The 13,410-nt window shown below is 41.5% G+C and overlaps 1 pseudogene; it reads right to left on the bottom strand.

Moving 5' to 3' along the window:
* Positions 1 to 11,468: 11,468 nt before the first annotated feature.
* Positions 11,469 to 13,054, bottom strand: LOC147890391 (G-type lectin S-receptor-like serine/threonine-protein kinase At5g24080; annotated as a pseudogene).
* Positions 13,055 to 13,410: the final 356 nt, after the last annotated feature.

Here is a 13,410-nt window from a genome sequence, read left to right as displayed (position 1 = left end):
GAATTTCCCACAAACGAGATTGCTGCACGATACCTCCATGAACACCCTCATGGGAGGTACACTTTGCGAGGCATACGCGACAAGGTATATAGATTGTGACGCAGGAATTCCCTATAGCCTCCCCGAGTGGAGATGCTCATGCCTTCAGTGGAGGTGTTCATGCAATTAATCTGGGCACAGAAAGTAGGACTACATGCATGTAGGTTATCGAATGATTTGTCCAATATGCATATGCAGATTCACAACTGTTATTTATGTTAGGTATATTACTCCAAATATGATCCAGTTGTGTTCCATATATAGTTGTGATGTAATGACATTGGAGTGTGTAGCCGAAATCGTTCATAATTTCTTGTAATGTCTATGACTCTTTTGTTGTTGAAGCATGTCAATGTTGAAGTCTCCTATAAGAATGACATTCTTTGAGGCACTAGTTGTTGACAGTGTTTTATGTAGTAATTGAAAGAATATTTTCATCTATGTAAATGGTGGTCTGTATACATTAAAATTTTTAAAAGTTTTGCGTTTTGTGTTGACACATTCGTCGTGATCTCAATTCCATGCAGTGAAAATTTCTCCGCTTTTTCTATGAGAATATTCTATTGTACCAGGGTTCAACTGGAGCAATTGTTTACGTATTGAAAATTTGGCATGAGATATGGTTCATAGTCTTTGGTTCTAGTCTCTTGTAAACAAATCATATCACAGTTTATCAATGTCTCTCTCACTTGTATGTCGTCTTTGTATTTTTATAATGATCTAGTGTTCAAAGATTGGATCAGTATAGTTGTGTCAATGTTTTGGTGAATTTTATTATTTAGGGTTTCCCATCTTGATTGAGTTGTCAGTCTTTCCATATCATAAACATCTCTATCTACAAGGAAATGTTGTTCTTGAAGTGGTTGAAGTAAGTAAAGGTTTTCAGCGCTTTTTACGCATGAAAGTGATGTGTATGCAAGACCATGTGTTCGAATTCCGACTGGTAAGAAAGCTAGTTTATCCATTGTTAGACCTTGTGCTCTGTGGATCATTCGAGTAGCAGTTGCTTGAATTGGCAATTGTTGTCAAGTGAGGATATGGATTATGATACCATCCATGCTTGTTGTAATGATTGTATTCTCTTTCATCGTGAGCATGGAGATTTGGCTAGTTGTTTGGAGTGTGGGGAACAACGATATAGAGATGACTTGCAGGGTGAGCAGATCCTAGTAAAGGTGTTGAGACACTTTTCCATCATTGCTAGAATACAACACATGTTTCAATGCAAATCCATAGCAGAGTTGATGACTTGGCATGCTACACATTGGTCCACTAATGATACATTGAGGATTCTTGCAGATTGTGCTACTTGAAAGCACATAGACAATCAGTGGCTAGACTTTGAAAGGGAGCCACGCAACTTACATCTTGGGCTTGCCATGGATGGCGTGAACCCTTTCAGGTTATGCTCAACATCTTGGTCGACATGGCCTATAGTCTTGGTGAATTACAATATCCCACCATGGCTAACAATAAAGAAGGGACACCTCATGCTAGCATTGCTTGTGTCGAGGAAGTACAAGGCAAAAAATATGGCCGTGTACATGGCACACCTTTGATAGAGGAGTTACAGATCTTATGGAGAGGCATACAGGTCTTTGATATTTCCAGAGCTCCTAGACATACCGATGACATTTTGGTCAGGGGAATATTGATGTGGACCATGCATGACTACCCAGGATATGGAGAGTGCACAGGTACGTGGTTGTGTATTTACGTGTATAATTATACTTTTATGACTCTCTTTCTAGCATATGTCTTATATTAACACATTCATGCACATGCAGGACTTGCAATAAGTGGGTACCATGCTTATCCTATTTGTGGAAAGGGTTTGAGTGCACTTGCAGGACACTCCAAACATATGAGGAAAATGGTTTAGGTCATGCTCGATACCTTCCGCTGGACCATCTCATGCGTGAAGGCCAGCTTGATCCACCACCATCATATTTGAAGGCAAGTGACTCAGGCTTGGAGGGTGAATGGAGAGGATCCTCCTCTTGGTATGAAGAGGCTATCCATCTTTCATGAGCTTCCTTATTGGGGTCAATTACAAATCAATCATCTCTTGGATCCCATGCATATCTTCAAGAATGTGGGGCCTACTATTTGGGCACACTTGGTTGGTGACAAGAATCGAGAGGAGTGCGAGAAGACTTGCGTGCTATGAATAGGATTCCTCATTTGTGGCCCCAAGTGCGTGGTTGCATTTGCAATAAGTATGCTAATTGCTTATTGTTTTGATCCAATATTCAAGTTCAAAATGCATAGATTAGTTTAGACACTAGGTTTGCCAAATTCTAGTAAGAAATGCATAAGTTACAACTTGAGCAAGTCACCCATATGCAATATGTTCCCTGAACTTCTAAAAAATGACCACCCAATCATGCATTGGCTCATCAATCTCCTTCCTCTACCCCTTTTGCCAGTCATGCATTGGATCATCTACCCCCTTCCTCTACCCAATCATGCATTGGCTCATCTACCCCTTTTTCCATGCACCCCTTTCCTTTTTTCCCTCTATCCTCTTTCCTACATACTATCCCTTTTTTTCTCTATCATCTTTCCCTTTCCTACATGCCATCCCTTATCCTCTTTCCCATGTCCTATTTCCCTTTCCCCCTCCTCTTTTCCTTTCCCTCTTTCCATTTTCCTATGTGCCATCCCTTTTTATCTCTATCCTCTTTCCCCTCTTCCTTGTTTCCCCTCTCTTCTCCTTTCCTACATGCCATATATCTCCCCTCTTCTCTTGCCCTATATGCTTGCCCTTCCCTATTTCCCCCCTCTTCTTTCCCTTTCTTACATGCCTCTCTTTTGTCCTCTATTCTCTTTCCCTTTCCCTCTTTTCCTTTTTCCTCTCCTCTTTCCCTTCCATACTCTTTTGCTTTTCCCTTCCCCTTCCCCTCCCTTTCCTTTTCCTACATGACATCTCTTTTTCTCTCTATCCTCTTTCCATTTCGCCATACTTTTCCCCTTTCTCTTGAATTCCAACCTATCTCCCTCTATCCTCTCTCCGCTCTCTTCGTTCCCTTTCCCCATGCTCTTCCCCTTTTTGTTTTCCCCTTTTTCCTCTCCTCTTTCCCTTCCATACTCTTTTGTCTCTCCTCTTTCCCTTCCATACTCTATCCCCTCCCTATATGCTAGCCCATCCCCTTCCTAAATGCCATTATTTTCCCCATACCATCTCCTCCATCCCCTAAATCTAGACCTTCCCCTTTCCCCTCCTTCTTGAATTTAGACCATCCCCTAATCCATCCCCATCCTCTTATCCGACATGCCTCTTTTACATGCCATCTATCCTTGTCCCTACATGGCTCTATCCACCTCCCTTCTAATTCAATGTTTTTTTTTTAAATGGCTATCCTCTTTGCTATCTTCTCTTTCCCTTTTCCTCATCTTTGTTGTCTCCTCTTTCCCTTTACCCATACTCTTTTCCCATTCTCTCTCTCCCCTTTCTTGAATTCCATCGCTTTCCCTTTTCCTTAATGCCATTTGTTTCCCTCATTAAAAACAAGAGGAAATATGAAATAAGTGTTGAGGAAATTGTTGTCCCGCCTATGTTAATGTAGGTTTGCCCACATAAGGTATTAGCAAAGCTGTTGGTAGGTTGGTATTGTTGTCCACCATCTACACAATGCCAAATTAGGTATTGTAGTATAATTTGTAGAGTATCAGTGCTACCAATTAAAAAAAAGATGGACAACTTTCTCAAGCTCTATTCTTTTTTGAAGCATTATTTCATTATACAAGAGACACTACCCATGGGTTAGTTTTTTGCTTGTAGTATGGTAATCTATGTTTGGCTTGAATTTGTAGGTTCTTTATATTGCAAGATCATTGGTTTTTTTACTTCTTTATGCTAGCAAATCTAGCCAAGATAATAGCTGCAGTGATTATCTAATCTTATGGGGAAAATGGTTCCACAAAGAGGCTATTGTTAATTTTTGGAATTATTGTCTTGGTGAATTTCTCTCTATTTTGTCTAATGGTGCTGCATTGGACCATGTTTGGTCTTTTCTTAGCATGTCATTTTTGGAATGGTTGAATGGAACATACGGAAAGCGACTTTCATGGTGGTCATACGTGGGGGCTTTGTGCTAATTAGAAAGGACGCATTGTATAAATCATGGGTTTTTTGGCTTCGTTTCTTTTTCATTCATAGTCATATAGTAGCTTATATACTTGGCTAAGAAAATGGTTCCCAATGCACGCTAGTGCTTTTACTACATTTGGATGATGCATTAGAAAAGAAATTTGTGTCATATTCTACAAGGGATTGCAAGGTTGAACGTTTCCTTATCTTCTTAGAAGCTGTTTTGATGAATGCAAATTGCCTTGATGAGATTCTTAGCAATAGTGATGGTGCAATATAAGCAGCTTATTATGAGCTTCTTAGCAATGGTGATGGTGCAATGTAAGCAGCTTGCTATGAGCTTAGTTCTTGATTATTTATCATTGTGTTGCCAATCCTTCGCTAATGATCAATTATGCTTAGGTTATCTTTTGTGTTGTATTCAAATTCCTCTTTCATTGCTCTTTCAGCTGTGTCATCAACTTTTGTCATATATGTTGTGCAGTAGTAGGCTACTGCACTGTGTGAATTTAAAATGAACTGTATGTTTGTGCTTGCATCATACATCATTGAAGATAGCCTAGAGTTGAAGTTGGTAGCATAGATGTCTCTTGGTTGTCTTTGTTGACATTGTGGTTCACTCACCCACAACCAACTTTAAGGTGCTCAGTGCTATCCCAACCCTGTGCAGTGCTTGATGAAGATGCTTGCTCTCGCAATCCTTATTGCAGCGTGCTTGAGTGATAGAACAGATGCCAACATCAAACACTCACAGTTCAAGGATAGTTGTTGAAGGGAAGAACCATATGGTGAGTGCATTACTTGACAAAATAACAATACTGAGTGCACATGGTTATGTGAATAGACAAGGAAACCTTGTATTGATACTCTTTGCAACCAAGCCACCTCGGCTTGCAATGAACACTTAGTAAACAACTTCCTAACCTAGAAGCTTAGGTGAGAGGGAGAGTGATCCTCATAACACCCTCCCCATCCCCCTTTTACAAATCCTTTTACTAAGCAAGCCCCCTTCTAAAAGGTATCACGCTTGATGCACCACACTACTGCTCACCATTGGTTGGACTGCTTGTGATCACCTGCACCTCAAATTGTGAGCAGTGCTTGGTCCAAAAAGCTACACTGCTTCCACTGCGTTTGATTGAGGTAGCACTCGATAGTCTAGAACCAAGCTCCTATGTTGGCCTTAAGCCAAGGGCCAACATCTCACCTCAGCTATCCTTGAACAAGGGTCGTCATGGTGATGATGGACTCACAGGTATCAATCATTGCTCAAACACAAAGCTCTGGGGTTGAAGTCACCTAGAGGTGGCCTCTTCGGGTTGGTGAGCTAGTCCACCATTAATAGCTTAGCAATAGGATCTTCATGTGGATTAGAAATGCCAAGTGCCAATTCAAAATGAGTCGCATACTTGTGGACAGGTGTGACTCGCTCCTCCCATTTAGTAAGAGGGTCCTTGCATAGATCTCGAATGTTGTTGTACATGGCCATCGCCTCTATAACACGGCTACTCAATAACTTCTGCAACTCCCTTAAAATATGCACATAGTAGGACTGGTCTGGGTATTGGCCTAAGATAGTTGGCGTACACCAACTTGGCTTGTTGCCGAGTCATCATTGTCTGGTGGTGGCTGTCTCTAGGCCAGCTAGCATGAATGTTCATCAGGTGCTTAGAGGAGCCGGATAAGAGATTGAACCTAGGGGATATTGCTTCAATTTTTCTTGTAGCATCCAAGTGTTGTCCTCCATTCAGTGATGAAAGTCTGCAAATGCATGACAAAGCCAAGTGTTCTTTGTCTAGAGTGCTTCCACTTGAGTCTGGTCCACCTGGAGGACCTTCGAGTCGACCCTTGTATGCTACATTTTTGCCAACCTGTCTTGGAGATTTACATTTGCCACTGCAACATTCACTAGCTCATTTTGGGACTTGGCAGAAGTGTTCATAATTTGTCCACCTCACACTTGAGGTTGCCGTAGTGGTATGAGTTTGTGTTAGCAGGGAATAATTTTGGATCAATTCATCATATACGGCCCTCCTACTATCAAGTTGCTCCTGCAAACTCTTGCACTCATCCCCATGAGATCCATAGTGGGCCCACCTTATTCTCATCATTAGCTCCTCAAAGAACCAAGACAAGTCCTCCCTATACTGCACTTGAAGAAATAGATTGTGGTCCAAAACCTGGGGAGGGAGCTGGTGGTTGGCTAAGTAGTTGAGGGCTTGAGCTACATGGACCGTATTTTCCCTTACAATCTACCACTGGGACTCAGTGGCATTCTTATCCCAGTGATTGTCTTGTATTAGCAAGGGGTCAAGGGAGAATGGCTCAAGGACATGTAAACCTTATAAAGCATAGGGAGGCGAGGGAAGTGTGATGGCACTACACAAACTCTCCATTAGTATACCGCCACAATCTTTTGGTTGGGCTACCACTGTTGCTTAGCAGGTGTTTGTTGTGGCTACTTGGTGTCTCCTTTATCTGCCCCTTTAGCAGAGTCTTCATCTGCAAATTGCTCCTTGGACGTATCACCTTATATGCCCCCTTAGTAGAATTTATTGGTTCAAATTGCCCCTTGGAGGTGCCCTTGCCATTGTTCCCCTTTAGAGTCTGTTCATTCCCCTCATTACCTTGGTTGGCGTGGTCATTTTTCTCCTCTAGGCCTTGCTCTCTCAAGCGCAGTTCTTCATCCTTTGCTCTTGATGATCCCACTCCACCAAGTGTTGGAAGTGCATTTGGCCACTGTACCTGCCCAGTCGTGGTCTGTAATGCAACATGTAGAGATGGGGACCAAGCTTGTAGTGGGTTTGTCCCTTGTTAACTACCTTCAATTGGGACTCGAATGCCTTCTCAAAATTTGTGAACCAGTCCACTGCAAGGTCATCCTCTAGAGTTGCCACCAACCAAGCTACATACTTCCATTGTACATAGCACATGCTTTTCTCTAGGCCAATGAACTCAACTAGAATTCTGTAAACCAACTACCTTGGGTTCCTACAGAGTCCACCTAATGAACTCAAATAGAGTCCACTACCCCTGGGTGGACTCTCTAGGGGCCAACTCCTCAAGGAACTCCTTTACTAGTAGCCCATGGGTTCGTTGGGAATCCTGATGAGTTTGTCACAGCCATGAGCGACACGGAGGTAGTGAGATTCTTCTCTCTTCTGTCCTCCCAAAGGACCTCCACTGTTCCCTCTCTTGTACCGCTTGGGGGTAGATCAGGGACATCGATGGCTTTACCTACTTGACGACCATCCCCTCTTGCCCCTTCCGAGGAATCATCACTTGGGCATAACCATTGTAGGTCCAGAAAGAGTAGTAAGGGTTGAGGCTACTGTGGTGGCACGAGAGATGTAGACGAGTTTGTAACTCCCCCCGCTCCAGGTCTCCCCTTGTTCGTGAGACGCAGTACCAGTCTGGTCCCTTGCCCTCATCTCACAAGCTGCATCACCCAAGAGACCACTCGCTCCCCTACTCCTCGCTCCTTAAGCGCTTGCTCCACCCCCCACTCTAGCTTTGCTACTCCATCCACCGCACATTCTTCAGACTTTATTTTGCTCGAGGACCTATCCTACCGAGTGACCAATGTTGGGGAAGTTATACAGGACGATAAGAGGAAGAAGGTCACAAGATACATGAGGAGGTTGATGAGCACCCACTTTCCCAAGGATATATTCAAACCTTGGAAACAATAGGACAATAGAGCCAAGGAGGCTGTCATAGATGCCCTCAAGAGACGATTTCCCAACCCTAGAGGGTATGAGTTTGATCGAAATGCCATGCTTACGTGCATGGGGGAGCTCCTAAAGTCTCATAGATATGACTTAAGGTTGGCTGTTAAGGAGGTAAGCACAAGCCAAGGTGGGCGGACCCAAAAGATTGGAAGATAGTGAAGAAGGAGCACAAGGAGAATCCAAAGGCTCAGCGAAGGGCGGCGGCGATACGCTCGGAGACCGCAAGTCCTTCACATCTTGGGAGCGGTAGTAGACTACGCAACGAGGCATGGGTGCTAAGTATATATTTATCTTCTATTGAATATCTAATATGTTCAGCCATTCAAATGTTTTGTCATTCATATCTAACTCCTTGAATTTGGATCCACAGGAATCAGTGATTGGTAGGCCTCCAACCGACGAGGAGTACAGAAGGGCGTTCAGGATTAGAGCCCATGCTTGGTTTAAGGAGAAGGAGGGCGAGGGATATAACATCAATTGACACCTTGTGGCAGTGTGTAATGTGAATATACCTTAATCCTCATCGTTATCATTTGACTATCACCATTGTCTTACAATTGACGCTCTTAGTTTTTCTAACTTGTTTCATTCTTAGGGAGGCATGTTTGACCCATCTGGAGATCCAGAAGAAGATCCGGACTTAGAGACTAGATTTGAAGAAGAAGCGATTAGGCTTGCCTAAGAGAAGGACTAGGGATTAGGCGCACGTAGAGAGACATAGGGCGAGGAGGGCGAGGAGGATGAGGAGGAGCAATAGTAGGATAGGATATTTAATCGTTTAGTATTTCGGCACTTTTGCCTTTATAGCGCATTCCTTCGACGGATTTGCCATTTTGGAGTTTAACACTTTTGCCATTTTGTATCACATTACTTAGTCACATTTTCTAGTCTCAACTTTGGCACTACTTTTGCCACTTGTAGACCTTTTTTGCAAATTTGTAACATGTACACCTCATTTATAACATTTAATCATGATTCTAATAAAAAAAATAAACCTGTGAAGTAGGATGGGACTGCGATATATATCTTCTTCTGTAAAAATGTCGGTATATATCGACGCTTGTACTGATACTGTAGTTTGCAGTGTCAGTATATATCAACGACTACACTGACACTGGCAACCATATGTTTTCGATGGTGATATTGGCACCTGCATCGATGGTTTCTTTGCGATGGTGACATTGACACCTTGTAGTGTTTGAATGTTTTGGTGAAGGAATCTGATAAGATAACTTTGAGAGTGACTTTTGATTGCTACAACCAAGACATAAAAAATTACACACATGATACTCTTCCATCACAGAGCCATCTTCACCTTCCCACAACTAGATTGAAAAGCATTGTCCTTAGATAATTTTTCTTCAATGCATTCCAAATATGTTTTTTCAAATGTTCAGGTGAAAGAACCGAACGAACAAGCCTTGAAAGTTCCTTTTCATTGCTATAAGATTAAAAAACAATTAATAATTGCAAAAGTCCTAGCAAAAATGAAACAAACATAAGCATGGGTACTCTTCAATCATAGGCCCATCTTCACCTTCACACAACTAGACAAAATAGCATTGTCCTTGGATATTCTTCTTCATTGCACCATAAACACCTTCATACATCGTAAGATTTTAGAGCACTATAGTAAAATTTATTTTACACTTTTATTTTCATATTGATGTCATTGCATATATATACATATATATATATACACACAGAGATGGAGAGAGAGAGAGAGAGAGAGAGAGAGAGAGAGAGAGAGAGAGAGAGAGAGAGAGAGCTATCATTTTGCTGTGCAAAGTGAATTGTGATAAATTCATCTTGAGATTTCCACGTGCTTCTCCTTTCAGGATATGCACATGAAATATCCTCAAGATATTTAGAACAGACTTATGTATATGGAAGAAAACAAATGAACTTCAATGGTGGATCATGATTTTGAGATGCACGCCTCACAAAAGAGCATAGCTTCTTAATGGAACTTTTGACCTCCTCCATTAAGAAAACCCAAATTGCTGTTGGAAGCACACATTGTGCAAAGAAAATATTTTAAATTATGTGCGCAATGTATATTATTTAGATGAGATTATGGCATGAAAATATGAAATGCACCAAATAGATTATAATTTTCAATAATATCTTGTGCCAATCCTCTAACATTAGAACACTTAGTCTTTCATAAGCATTAACATCATTAAAAGCACCCTTCAAAGAATGTATGTACCCTATTGAGGTTTTCATGTTTGGAAAATCACACTTTTGACATACGTATCTTCCCATTGGAGTAAAGACCCATGTTACCTTTGGCCACTTCACTTTCGCATTCAACCAAGGATGTTTTTATCGAAACTATGCTTATATGTTAATATAAAATACTGGCAAAAGTTTTCAAGCTCATTTTTTAACTTTCACAATCTTGGTAAAATGTTGTGCTTTTTAATATTTAAATTTTTGAAGGAAAAAAAAGTAAATCCTGGCAAAACTTTACATTTTTTTGCACAAAAGTTTCAAACATTTATTTTTATTATGGCATAGTTATTTTCGACACTAATATAGAAGTTAAGCTTCTTAATGAAACTAACTTGAAATAATCATCCATGCATTCAACTCTATTGGCTACATGTTCTTGTTTCTCCCTTCATCCCTTAAGTCCTCTCATTGCTTTCAATCCCACCTATCTCCTAATGTATGCTTCCATAGGCTTTTAGAAACATTTTTGTATATGTGCATCAAATCTAAAAGATAGCTAAATGTTAAATATTCCAATAAGTAAGGGTGTAGAAAACAGAAATACTTTCCATTACATGCGGAGGTGTCAGTGTGTTACGATAATACGAAATTCACCATTAATAAAGTGCTAGTATCTTTTATCATCAGTATCATTATGGAATGCCATGTAGTTGGATGGTAATCACTTCTTCGGTAGAAAAGATCTATTTAAAGTGTAATACATTCAAACATGGAGTCATTGAAAACTTTCACAAGACACTGGAGCTAATTCTAGGTATACAAATCTAATTTCAAGTGAGATGGATCATATTGGTATCATACAAGACATTATCTAACTAAAATTTAGCAAATCCGAAGTAACATCTTTGATGTAAAATGATTAAGGTAATGCATAGAGGGTCTCATGCTACATCATATTTTGATATTGAGCCAATAAAATTTTGGGGCAATTGTACTACCGACACATTTGTTATACCAATGCATTATGAGCAACTGTATCACATTCAATCATATGGATGCATTTGTTTATGCAATCATTGTGGTCATGTGAGCCATGAACTTATCATGGATGATGGATTGTTCTCAGGTTGTTTTTTATGTGGTGATATGTGATTCACATTGCACCTTGAAAACGCCATGTGTTCAAAGATATGAAAGATGCACGTGATGTTGCTATCAATGACAGGGAATAATCTAATGCTTCTTGGTCTAAATGGTGAATTACCTCCAAATATTTTCAAATGACCCATATTACAGACATGAGCCATAATGTATCTTCCAAAAATCATGTTTTTCAATTACATAGCCCTTGTTTGATGTTTTTGAAGACGTTGAGCAAGATTTGTTTCACCAAGACTTTTGAGATTTATTTGGATGAACTTAGACACCTATTCAACTAACTTCACCACCCATTCAACTAAGCTAGTAGGATCTTGTCCTGCGAGGGCAAGCATGAACGATGCAGCCTTCGTTCCCTCTAGAAATTTGAGAGCCGTTCCTATGGAAGGCCTCCGATTGGGATCAAAATGAATGCACTGAAATGCAACATATATCATCCTCCTTGCTTGTTCTTCATCAAATGAACCTTCCAGGCGCTTGTCAACTACCTCTAGCATCTCTCCCTCCTTGCACTTTGAAGCAACCCAAGAAGGGAAGCTCTATTCGTCTGATTCCACTAATGAAAGCTCGAAATTCTTCCTTGCCTCCCACTATCTCCAATAGGACCATACCAAAACTATACACATCACATTTGTTGCTGACCATAGATTGACCAACCCATTAAGGAGCAATATACCCAGGTGTTCCCCTCATTCCACTCATCTATCCATCAGCCTAGACAGGCCAAAGTCAGACAATTTGGGCTCAAAATTCTTGTCGAGTAAGATATTTTGAGGCTTGACGTCGAAGTGCAGGATGGGCTGCGGGGCGTCCTGAGCTGTTCCAAGGGCCACATGGAAGCGTGTAGTCCAGTTGAGAATATGATCAGGCTATTCTGTCAACAGCCAACGATCCAAGGAGCTAGTTTCAACGTATTCATAGACGAGCAGTCGATAAGAGCGTTGCAAGCAAAAGCCTAATAAACGGACGATGTTGAAGTGGCTGGTTCTACCAATTGTAGCTACTTCTGCAAGAAACTCTTTCTGGCTTTGATATCTGATCTTCAACTACTTCACGGCCACTTTTCTGGCATCTGGAAGAACACCCTTATACACAGAACCGAAGCCACCAGCACCTAATAAGGTGGGAAACCCATTTGTGATCTGCTACAGGTCTTGGTACGAGTACCTAGTTAGGACCCAAGGTAGTGCATCGAGGAGCTCCCGCTCTGGCAAGTCCAAGTGTACTTCATTTAATTTCCGAAGAAAATAGCATAGCGACAAGACGGCCAAGCAAGTGAGCACGATTAAGCCACTGATCACAGTGATGAGGACTGTAAGGAAACTTCTCTTGTTTGTTTGCTTCTGTACCTTCAAAAAGGTAGAGAAATTCGGATTTACGTTGTTAAAGGTTGTTCCATCCGCTACCGGTATGCAGAGGGAAGTGTCGTATTAGAAAAAACCCATGCAAGACCAGTCCTCTTGACAAAGTGTCACACACTTCGTGAGAGGACTGGTGCTATTGCTCCAGGCGAAGAACGGCAATGAGATGAAGGTAATATTACGAAATTCCACTAGAGTTTGACCTCTGAGTCCATTGCTTGAGCACTGTAGCGTGACAACACGTTGACAGCCCATGAAAGGGCGTGTCACATGAGCAGCAGTGAAAAAATTGCTGGAGAAGCAGCTACAAACAGGTTGGGTCTGGCCTGGCGAGCAGATACCGTAGGGACCGCAAACGTTTGGGACATAGCAAGGACTCCATAATCCTCTCGGGCGTCTGGTTGTTGAGTGGATGCCGATTGCAGCATCAAACGCAGACTTACCAGCTTGTAGATCCGAACCAGAAATTGAATAGTAGCCTTGAAGATGGCCATCATCGTCCAGCCTCAAGAAATCAGGGATCGCGAGATCAAAGTCGAGATAAGCACAATAGCGACTGGAATCACAGGATTCAAGCCCAAATAGAGCAGTCCCAAACTGTGTGAATAGGACAAGTAGTTGGAAACTTGTCGTAAAATTTCCTCCTGTGCACTCCTGCCGGAGCTTATCCGCCATAGTGGACTGGAAGCGACGATGTCCAGAACTCATCAAACGTAAAATTGGATGTAAAGACCCAGTATGGCAAAAGAGCCTCTTGGTCAGTCAAGCTCATGTAAAACACTAGACAGCCAGGAAGCATGACCGCAGAGTATAGCGAATTGTTGCTCACCAGCTTCATCCCTGTCGTCAA

The sequence above is a fragment of the Dipteris shenzhenensis genome, chromosome 19 (assembly GCF_047967505.1).
Source record: "Dipteris shenzhenensis isolate YYH24624 ecotype China chromosome 19, Dip_SZ_1.0, whole genome shotgun sequence".
NCBI classification, from domain to species: domain Eukaryota; kingdom Viridiplantae; phylum Streptophyta; class Polypodiopsida; order Gleicheniales; family Dipteridaceae; genus Dipteris; species Dipteris shenzhenensis.
The sequence above is the reverse complement of the archived record's forward strand: the minus strand, read 5'-3'. Positions and strand labels throughout refer to the sequence as shown.